Source organism: Rutidosis leptorrhynchoides, chromosome 9, assembly GCF_046630445.1.
Source record: "Rutidosis leptorrhynchoides isolate AG116_Rl617_1_P2 chromosome 9, CSIRO_AGI_Rlap_v1, whole genome shotgun sequence".
Classification (NCBI taxonomy): Eukaryota; Viridiplantae; Streptophyta; class Magnoliopsida; order Asterales; family Asteraceae; genus Rutidosis; species Rutidosis leptorrhynchoides.
In genome coordinates this window covers 62,816,117-62,826,935 of record NC_092341.1, presented here as the reverse complement: position 1 = coordinate 62,826,935, position 10,819 = coordinate 62,816,117, and positions in this window count along the sequence as shown.

Genomic DNA, 10,819 nt, shown 5'->3' with positions numbered 1-10,819 from the left:
ATCTTGTTAATGTCAGTTACCAGGTGTTCAATCCATATGAATGATTATTTTTGTCTCTATGCATGGGACGTTTATTTATGAGAAATGGAAATGAAAATCTTGTGGTCTATTAAAATTATGGAAATGATTGATTATGATAAACTAATGAAATCACCAACCTTTTGGTTGACACTTTAAAGCATGTTTTTTCTCAGGTACGAAAGAAATCTTCCGCTGTGCATTAGCTCATTCTAGAGATATTACTTGGAGTCATTCATGACATATTTAAAAATACGTTGCATTCGAGTCGTTGAGTTCATCAAGATTGATAATATGTCATTCATAGTTTGGATATATTAGGAGATAGCATGCATGCCTGTCAACTTTCGTTGTAATGAAAGTTTGTCTTTTAAAAATGAATGTAATGTTTGTAAAATGTATCATATAGAGGTCAAACACCTCGCAATGTTACCAAATGTAATGTATTTGTCCTTATGGATTAGGACGGGTCGCTTCATGTGGTATCAGAGCGGTGGTCTTAGCGAACCAGGTCTCGCATTAGTGTGTCTAACTGATAGTTGTTTAGATGCATTAGTGAGTCTGGACTTTGACCGTGTCTGCATGTCAAAAGTTTTGCTTATCATTTCTAGTCGGAAATCATCTGCTTATCATCCTTAGAAAATTATCTACTTATCATTTTTAGTCTAGACATGTCTTACTGCAGTTAGTGCATCGATAGTGTATAGACAAAATTCATATCTTAGTGTATCTGTTACTATAGACTTTACCTAACAGCTTCCGTAGATTCATCCGTAACTTATGAGATTTTAGTATTATATATGCATAGGTAAATTATGTATTGCAGGGTACTAATCTACATCCTATAATCTATTTCTTATCAAAAATCCTTCATCTGATCGTACGAGATGAATCCCTCAACCAGTTCGAATTCCTCGGATTCCGATAGCTATTCCGATAGTTATTCCGACAGCTATTCTGACATGGATATTCACCTAAGCTCCGAAAGTAGTGTAAACGAAATGGATCAACCAACTAGTCATCTTCAATTCTGTATGAATTGGGGATGAGTTCGTAGTCTACTTAATCATTGGAGACAAGTAGAAGCGATTCCTTTCAGCCGCCATATTGTCCTCTGGGCGAAGAACCTGAAGCATTCACCGGCGAACCAATCCGAAACACCATTTTCACTCTCATTTCTCGAATATCTCGCCACGATTATATTCTATCTAATTTCTAAACCTTATTCATCTGCTCATTCCAACTGACAATCATCCCGGAATAATAGAAGAAGTCAACGAATTTCGCACTCGAGTAATCAATTTGGAGAATATGGTGCAAAACTTACCAGCTTCAACAACAGCACCGGCAACACCAGTACCACCAACAACCCAAGTTTAAACATCACATGCCTCAACATCTCAATCTATACCTCGAGCATAATCATCGTTCTACATGACGTTCTACAGCATTTATCTTCGTTCGACATGACGATTATGTAATCTTTAATGTTTTAGAGATTATATATTCTTGTTCCAACGGTAAATCAAATGAGTTTAATATCATATTGACTCATTAAATCCATGATTACATCTGAAGAAAATATATATGTAAGTATATTTTCATAAAGATTGTAATTAAAAATTCTTTTGTACAAACTGTTAATGATGAAAATGTTTTAACGGATAGGTAATACCCGAGGAATATTTAGATTTCACATTAATAAGTTACATTGTACATTCTTCGAACTTGATTCAACAGTCATTTACTATCCTACTTACATCTAAAGATATACGAATCTGTTCACCGCAGAATAACCATTTTCATTTTCAAATTTGGATTTTGACCTATCATAACTCAGCAAGTGGCATAATGAAGAAAACATATGACAAAATAAAATTTGTTAGAAACAGACAAATTAACTATGAGAAATTTTGTTAAGAATCCACGCTAACAAAATCCTAGCTAACTGTTAATTCCGTATTACATTTTATTTATTGCAATTTAATTATCGCAATTTATTTATCGTAATTTAAATTCTAGCAATTTTATTTATTGTCATTTAATTTCTGTCATTTATTTTACGCACTTTATTTATCGTCATTTAAATACTGTTATTTACGCATTCTAAATATCGGAACATGTATACAATGTTTTGACATATCATATCGACGCATCTATATATATTATTTAGAATAATCATAGACACTCTATGTGCAGTAATGATTGAGTTAGCTATACATGGTTGAGGTTAATTCTAAATAATATATATACTTTGAGTTGTGATCGAGTCTGAGACATGTACACGGGTCACGATACGTATTAATTAATTCGAATATTATATATTAAACTATATATGAATTAATGGACTGTTAACTTTGAACTATCGACTGTGGACTAATAACATTGGACAATTAAAATGAATTAAAATATTAATTATAACCTATGAAACTAAACATTTCTTCAAGTTTGCCACTTGACTTCATCTTAAAGCTCATTTATATCTAGACGATTACAATATGCGTTCAGACATATCATGATTCTTGAAAATACCTCAATCGAGAGGATTAACCAATCACACTTCATCTATGGGAGAAAAGATTGATGCATATAACTATGCACCTGAAAACACTCGGAACCTGAGTAAACGTTTAACACGTGTATGTATTAGCTCCTTTGGCATTGTTATTATCGAAAATAACATTTCAACTCCTTTTCAAATTAGCCAATTTTGTCACAGCTTCAGTAAATCAACTTCGACATCCATTCGAATTAGCCTTATTATAACCTCGATATATAAGATTGCATGTCGTCATCGTTACCGGGGAACCGTTTATATTCCACCACATTAGCAGTAAACTTACCAGCAACTTCAATGAATTTGGACTTTTTGAAAAAACATTATATTCATTGCAACCCCATCGTGTATTCAACTATACCCTGTAACAATAATTGACATACCAATTACTGAGAATCAGCAATCAGTATTTCAAATCTCGTAGCCTTTTTACATCAATAGTTATATGTATACATATAACAGGTATCTCCTAGAATTACGATCTTCAATTCTGAAATTCTGAAAAGCACCCAGCCTAAGAATCAATACATTGAACTTTGAAAAAGCTGAATGAAGCAGCAGAAACTGTAGACAACCGTAAACGACATTAATCGTCGGAAGTTTGATGATAAAGAATAGTATGTTGGAAAAGCTCAGAATAGTTGGAACTGGAAAATGGATTGAGCTAACCACGAAGGAGACCAAGGACAAATACAAGGACCAAACCCTATATTCAAAGAATCCAGGTAATTCTGGATCCGATGAAATCTTTAGAGAACATCCCGCTCCGAAGTCATGTTAAAATCTTGCAGAAAATTTTTCTTCATCAACTTTCGAACTTAGAAATTCCAAAATATCATCATAAATATCTTCGATATTTCTGTGGATATTTTCATAAATATTCTTGTCCGAAATTATTCATCTCTTCGTGCTATCTATTTTACATCATAAAAGAAAACTGTTTTAGTTCCTAAATCTCTGAAAACTTAGAGTTTGAAATATGAATGTTTTTGAAATAGTGTTGGAAATTGATGCATGAGTTAGTATAATATAATGACACTTGATCAACGTGATTATATTACAGTAAGTCATGCTGAGTTTCTAAATGGAACGTGATGATTCACAGATTATAACGTCATCATGTGCCATGTTTCACGACTCTTATATTCTATCTAATCTATAACCATATCAAGAACATATTTTCTTGATAGTTCTATCTTTTTCGTGATGTCTGGTAATTTAACAAATCAGATCGTGCTAATACAATTTCTTTCTTACAACATTAGCCATGTTCATTCGAAATACCATACCTACGAATTCTGGACCATTACTTGTTGTAATTAGAGTCAAGAAGAGAATAAAAAGGCAAAGAGCTCCAAAATATAAGAGAAAATATAAAGCCCAATAACAACACGGAGGTTACAAACCGTGGATATTAATATGAATAGCGATATAAAAACACGGTATAATTAAGAATAGTATCACCCCAAGATAATAGTAGAAGTAAACAGATTTTCTGGTGGAAGATTGAAAAGAAGAATGACAGAAATGATAATTAGGAAAATATCAGGATTAGAACGGGATTAGGCATTTTCACAATGTTTTGGATGTATGAACTAAGAAAGAAAGTATAGGAATGGTGAGAATAATGGAATGGAAGAGCTTAAATTATAATGGAAATATCAGACAGAGTAATCGAGGCAGATCACAGTATTTAATTATGGAGATCTTAATTTCCTTACTCACCGAAGAATCAAATCTTTTAGATTTCGAAGATTTTCTTTAAATTCCTTGAATTCCGGAATTCAACACCGACTCTGTCAAAAGCTAAGACAAATCTTTATCCTTTCATTTCACTATGTTTTGATAGCTTCACTGGTACGCTTCGCATAATCGAATCATTTTATCTATATTAATCAATAATGATAAAAATTTATTTATCAACTCATATTCGTCATGAAAACATTTTTTATTGTTAGTCATTACAACCACACTCAATTTTCGGGACGAAATTTCTTTAACGGGTAGGTACTGTGACGACCCGGGAATTTCCGACCAAATTTAAACTTTATCTTTATATGATTTCGACACGATAAGAAAAGTCTGTTAGGTTGAGTCTCAGAAATTTTGAGCTGATTCATATATTCAATTGACCTTCGACCATTCCCGACGATTCACGAAAAACTAATTGTAAGTAGATACATATATATTTAAAAAAATATATAAATACATATATTAATACGAAATATAATTTGAAATATTATATTATTTAGTTATTAAAATTACTTTTGTAAAATAAAATAAGATATAATAAAATTTATTATTAAACTGAATCTATAAATAGATATAAAATTTTATTGAATACATTTATTAATCAATTGTAATACTCGGTTGACATTTCATTAGTATTCATATAGATCTAAAACGAGTTCATAAAGGTTTAAAATAAAAGTTGGAATGTAAATCGATTACGAAGATTATAGATTTGACAAAAATATTTTTACCTTATTAGTTTAAATATTAGTACTCCGTATATATTAATTAGAACAGAAAATAAATAATTAACGAACCTTTTTGATCAGGTTTCAAACAGTTAATGATCGAAATAATCAAATATATCTAAGCTAAAAATTGGGGACTTTTAGGAACACTTTTATATTTTAACTGTTTGGCAATGAACACGAGTTAATATCCTATTGAATATGTCGACAGATGAAACCAGAGATAAGGCTGAATTATTGTTTCAATTGATTGAGGATGTTAATTATTATTATTATTATTATTATTATTATTATTATTATTATTATTATTATTATTTTTATTATTATTATTATTATTATTATTATTATTATTATTATTATTATTATTATTATTATTATTATTATTATTATATTATTTATATTATTGTTTCTTTGTCCACCGAATCTCTCATGTATATACATATGAATATAGGCAAAGACAAGAGTTTAAATATCCCGTGAATTAAAAGAGTGAACTACTGTTTTACTTTTTCATTATCAACTATCAAATATCTCTATATATGTATAACATATACATATATCATATTACACAGAGATAATAACAACCATCTCTCAATTTCTCCCTTTTCTATTAGCATCCGAGAACAAACACACACTTCACATACACAAGCACTCTTCTTCTTCTTTGCTTCGGTTGATCAAAACCACAAACCACCATAACCACCGAACACCTCCACCATGAACAATTGCCCAACCTTCACCTTATAACCACCACCACTTGAATCACGAGCCACCATTCGAAACCACCATCATCATCCATATATATATGGATCGTTTTATGTTTCAGTCCAACAACGCAAGCAAGCCACAACAATCACATTAGTTCACAACTGCTGCTGCACTTTTAATTCGATTACGAGCTGAGAATAACACCTTTAAACCCACTTCCATCTCACATATGTTTCTTCTTTCTTCCTTTTTGTTTATCAATCGAAACAGGATGAGGTACGGATGTACACACCACGAGCAACCATCCTTCACCATCCTAGTTTCACCTTTAATCACCTTACCACGGCCATCCCACGGCACCATCAATAACCACCTCAAACCGCTACTCTCACCTTCTTGATCCAACCTTCTACTGCTCGGGTTCTTTTAGTTTATGATGAAACCGAACACCATTGCCATCCCAATATTCATCACCATCATTCATTCGCTAAAACACCACCATCGTACCTACAACTACATACCACCACCCTCTTCATTCAATACCCATTAATCCATCACCATATACGTCATTACCATCATGAAATCACTGTCACTTTCACCGGGTCATCATCCAACTGGCTATACCACATAAACTAACATAAACCACCACCTTCGGTTACCATAGCAACCACCATCGACTTTTATTACTGCTATTCTGTTTTAAGAAAGATGATGATTATGATGAAAGGTGATGAAGAGATGCTGATTGTGAAGAAGACAATGAATAGTATTAATGGTGTTTATGATCGATGGCAAGTGAAGATGATAGTGATGTCGACATAAATGATGATGATGATGATAGGATGAGTAATGTTAAATAATGATGAGGGCGATTAAATAATTAGAAACACATGATAATGAAGATGAAACGAAATTTCCTGCTCTTTTGTGTCTACCACTACGATCTTACTTTTACATATTAAATTAAACCCTACGGTATGTTAGTCGACTACTGCCACAGTTATTTTTTTTCCTGTTTCTAATCCTAGTTCTAATGTTGGGCCAATGGATGCAATCTGGCCACCAAACCGAATTCACAAAACCCATCTTTATATTTGGACTTCTTGTTGGACTGCCATATATTCCATTTTCAAATTGGGCTATGACCCAAATGTTCTTTTCTGCTGGACTGGGTTACTGCTCAAGATGTCTGGTTCCACTTTTCCCTTCGATCCTCAAGCATAAACCAAACACGTTTCTTAATGTATGATGATGATGTTAAGTTCTTGAAGTTTAGATGATGAAACCGACATGATGATCCGTATGATGATGAGGTTTAGGTGATGATGAGGTTTAGGTGATGATGAAGTGATCGACAAAAATAGGAATCGAGATAATCTGATAATGGTTATGAGGATAGATAACGGGTTTCGTTTTGAATCAACTTAGAAACAATGAAAAATTATAATTTTGCTTATGATTACGATTATGAAGGTCGGGTCATTTAAGTTAGATGATAAATATGATCATAATAATAGAAAAGTTAATGATGAATATTATGATAGTGATGATGATATATGAAAAAGATGATCGTATGATTATGATTTTTAGAGAAGACGATGACGATTTATGGTTAGATTACGTACTATGAATGATGAGGATGTAAGATCGTGAATAATGATAATCACATGGTGAACACGAATTAGATGATGATATTGGATGATTGCAGTAAATGATAATGTTAATGGTGACTGAGATGATATAATGAAAACATAAAATTAAGATTAAAGGAATTAAAATCCTAATAATAATAGAAAATCGAAAATGGAGAAGTGGTCTTGGAGTTTAACGGGTTAGCGGGAGGTCGTGGGTTCGAGCCCGGACTAGGGCATTATTTTAAGCCATATCCTTTTTGAGGTAGAATTCCTATTAATTATTATTACTTTTATTAATATTATTATTATTATTGATATTATTATTAGTACATCATTATTATTATTATTATTATTATCAAAAACTACCTTTTTAAACACATACATATTTTGTACATAAAAGATACTTATTACATATACTATAATTATATTAATATTTCATATAACTATATAAATCAAACTTACTAAGATTATTTATTTAAATACGTACATATAACATACTATTGATTTTAAATATAACACTAAACAATAATGTATATAAATAAATATGGATATATTAATATAACTATATAGATATTAAATTATTTTGAATATATACACAAATTAAATATATAATATATAAATTAAGATATAATAACTAAATTTGTTCGATTACGATTATGTGTATTAATAAATATACAAATGATATAGGTTCGTGAATCCGAGGCCAACCCTATACTTGTTCAATGACGTTATATGTATTTTTACTACGAAATACAGTATGGTGAGTTTCATTTGCTCCCTTTTTAAATGCTTTTGCAATATATATTTTTGGGATTGAGAATACATGCGCTATTTTTATAACTGTTTTATGAAATAGACACAAGTAATTGAAACTAAATTATATGGTTGAATGGATCGAAGCCGAATATGCCCCTTTTAGCTTGGTAGCCTAAGAATTAGGGAACAGACCCCCTAATTGACGCGAATCCTAAAGATAGATCTATCGGTCCCAACAAGCCCCATTCTGGAATTTGGGATGCTTTAGTACTTCGAAATTATCATGTCCGATGGGTGTCCCGGAATGACGGGGATATTCTATATGCATCTTGTTAATGTCGGTTACCAGGTGTTCAATCCATATGAATGATTATTTTTGTCTCTATGCATGGGACGTTTATTTATGAGAAATGGAAATGAAAATATTGTGGTCTATTAAAATTATGGAAATGATTGATTACGATAAACTAATGAACTCACCAACCTTTCGGTTGACACTTTAAAGCATGTTTATTCACAGGTACGAAAGAAATCTTTCGCTGTTCATTAGCTCATTCTAGAGATATTACTTGGAGTCATTCATGATATATTTCAAAAGACGTTGCATTCGAGTCGTTGAGTTCATCAAAATTGATAATATGTCATTCATAGTTTGGATATATTAGGAGATAGCATGCATGCCTGTCAACTTTCATTGTAATGAAAGTTTGTCTTTTAAAAATGAATGCAATGTTTGTAAAATGTATCATATAGAGGTCAAACACCTCGCAATGTTACCAAATGTAATGTTATCAGAGCGGTGGTCTTAGCGAACCAGGTCTCGCATTAGTGTGTCCAACTGATAGTTGTTTAGATGCATTAGTGAGTCTGGACTTTGACCGTGTCTGAATGTCAAAAGTTTTGCTTATCATTTCTTGTCGAAAATCATCTGCTTATCATCCTTATAAAATTACCTACTTATCATTTTTAGTCTAGACACGTCTTACTGCTGTTAGTGCATCGATAGTGTATAGACAAAATTCATATCTTAGCGTATCTGTTACTATAGACTTTACCTAACAGCTTCCGTAGATTCATCCGTAACTTATGGGATTTTAGTATTATATATGCATAGGTAAATTATGTATTGCAGGGTACTAATCTACATCCTATAATCTATTTCTTATCAAAAATCCTTCATCTGATCGTATGAGATGAATCCCTCAACCAGTTCGAATTCCTCGGATTCCGATAGTGTAACGACCCGGAATTTTCCGATCGTTCTATACTTATGAGATTAATATTTACATAAATTAAACCTTACCAACATGATAAGCAATCCAAACTGTTGAGACTTATATTTTTGAAAAGAGTTTTACACAACGTTTGACCGTCCAATTTGACCGATGATATCACGAACTATATAACACACGATAATTATACGATTATGTATATGTACATATCTATACATATTTAACATGATTTAAGGATGGTTTAACATTTCATTGTGAACTAACAACAATGAGTTATAAGTATACTTTGAGACCACTAACTTAAGTTTTCAAAACGATAACTATATGTAACGTTCTTTGACATATATACTTACAATCTATAATGTGTTGTGATTTATGTCACTAATATAATTTAAGTGTAATGGGATTAATTTGTAACCAAAATAATCTTGATAAATATCGAACAAGTTTGGGGAAGTGTGGAGTGCAAACTTGTTTGAACTTATCTTGATTATGACGGGGGTTCGGGGGCAGCGCCCCCGATAAGCGGGGTCCAAGGGGTGGCAACCCCTGGCGGGGTCCAAGGGGCAGAGCCCCTGGCTGGGGTCGAGCTGCCAGGTCAGCTTGGAATTTTTTTTTTTGGGCTAACATTGCTTTATTAAAAATGTCTTAAAATTTTATTTTTGGCCCGGTTGGACCCAAAATAAAAGCCCGATTTTGAGCTTCTTTTATCGTATCATACCCATCATCTATACGTATTTACTATTGGTAAATGCACATCAAATCAATATCCTTATCAGCCTTAGATCTGCCCTGGATAAGAGGGAATCTTATTTGTAAGCTAGCATACATTATTACTCAAAAATTCAACACAATAATTTGTCCTTGTTCCCTCAACAACCAGACTGTCCTATAAGTATCACCATCACCTTGGTTTTTCATTTCATTCTTACAACCATCTTTCTCTAACCAAAAACACACTCTTAGGAATTCTAAGTGTTCTTCACAATCTCAGCAAATACTCATGAAGAACTAGCTTCATGAACAACCTATAATCATCATAAGAAAGTTTGATCAAGATTATTTTCTATCTTTTCCAGTAGCTTTATCCAAGTAACTTGAGGTAGTAACCTTATTCATAATCTTATTCGATTCATATTTATATAGCTATCTTATTTTGTGTTATAAAATTTTTAACAACAAGAACATAGTTTGAATGATTTCAAACCTGTTCGCAAACTAAATAGATCCTTCTAATTTGATTTTTAAAACACTTCAAAACCTGTAATATATCATATTATGGAAAAATCGGATTAATCATATCTTGGCTAATTAACATAATATTTAATATATATTTACTTATGATTTGATTTTATATATTTCAGGACCACCCGTAAACAACACGAGAAGATTAATCATAAGACCTCATGATTGTACGCAACACGTCATCTGACA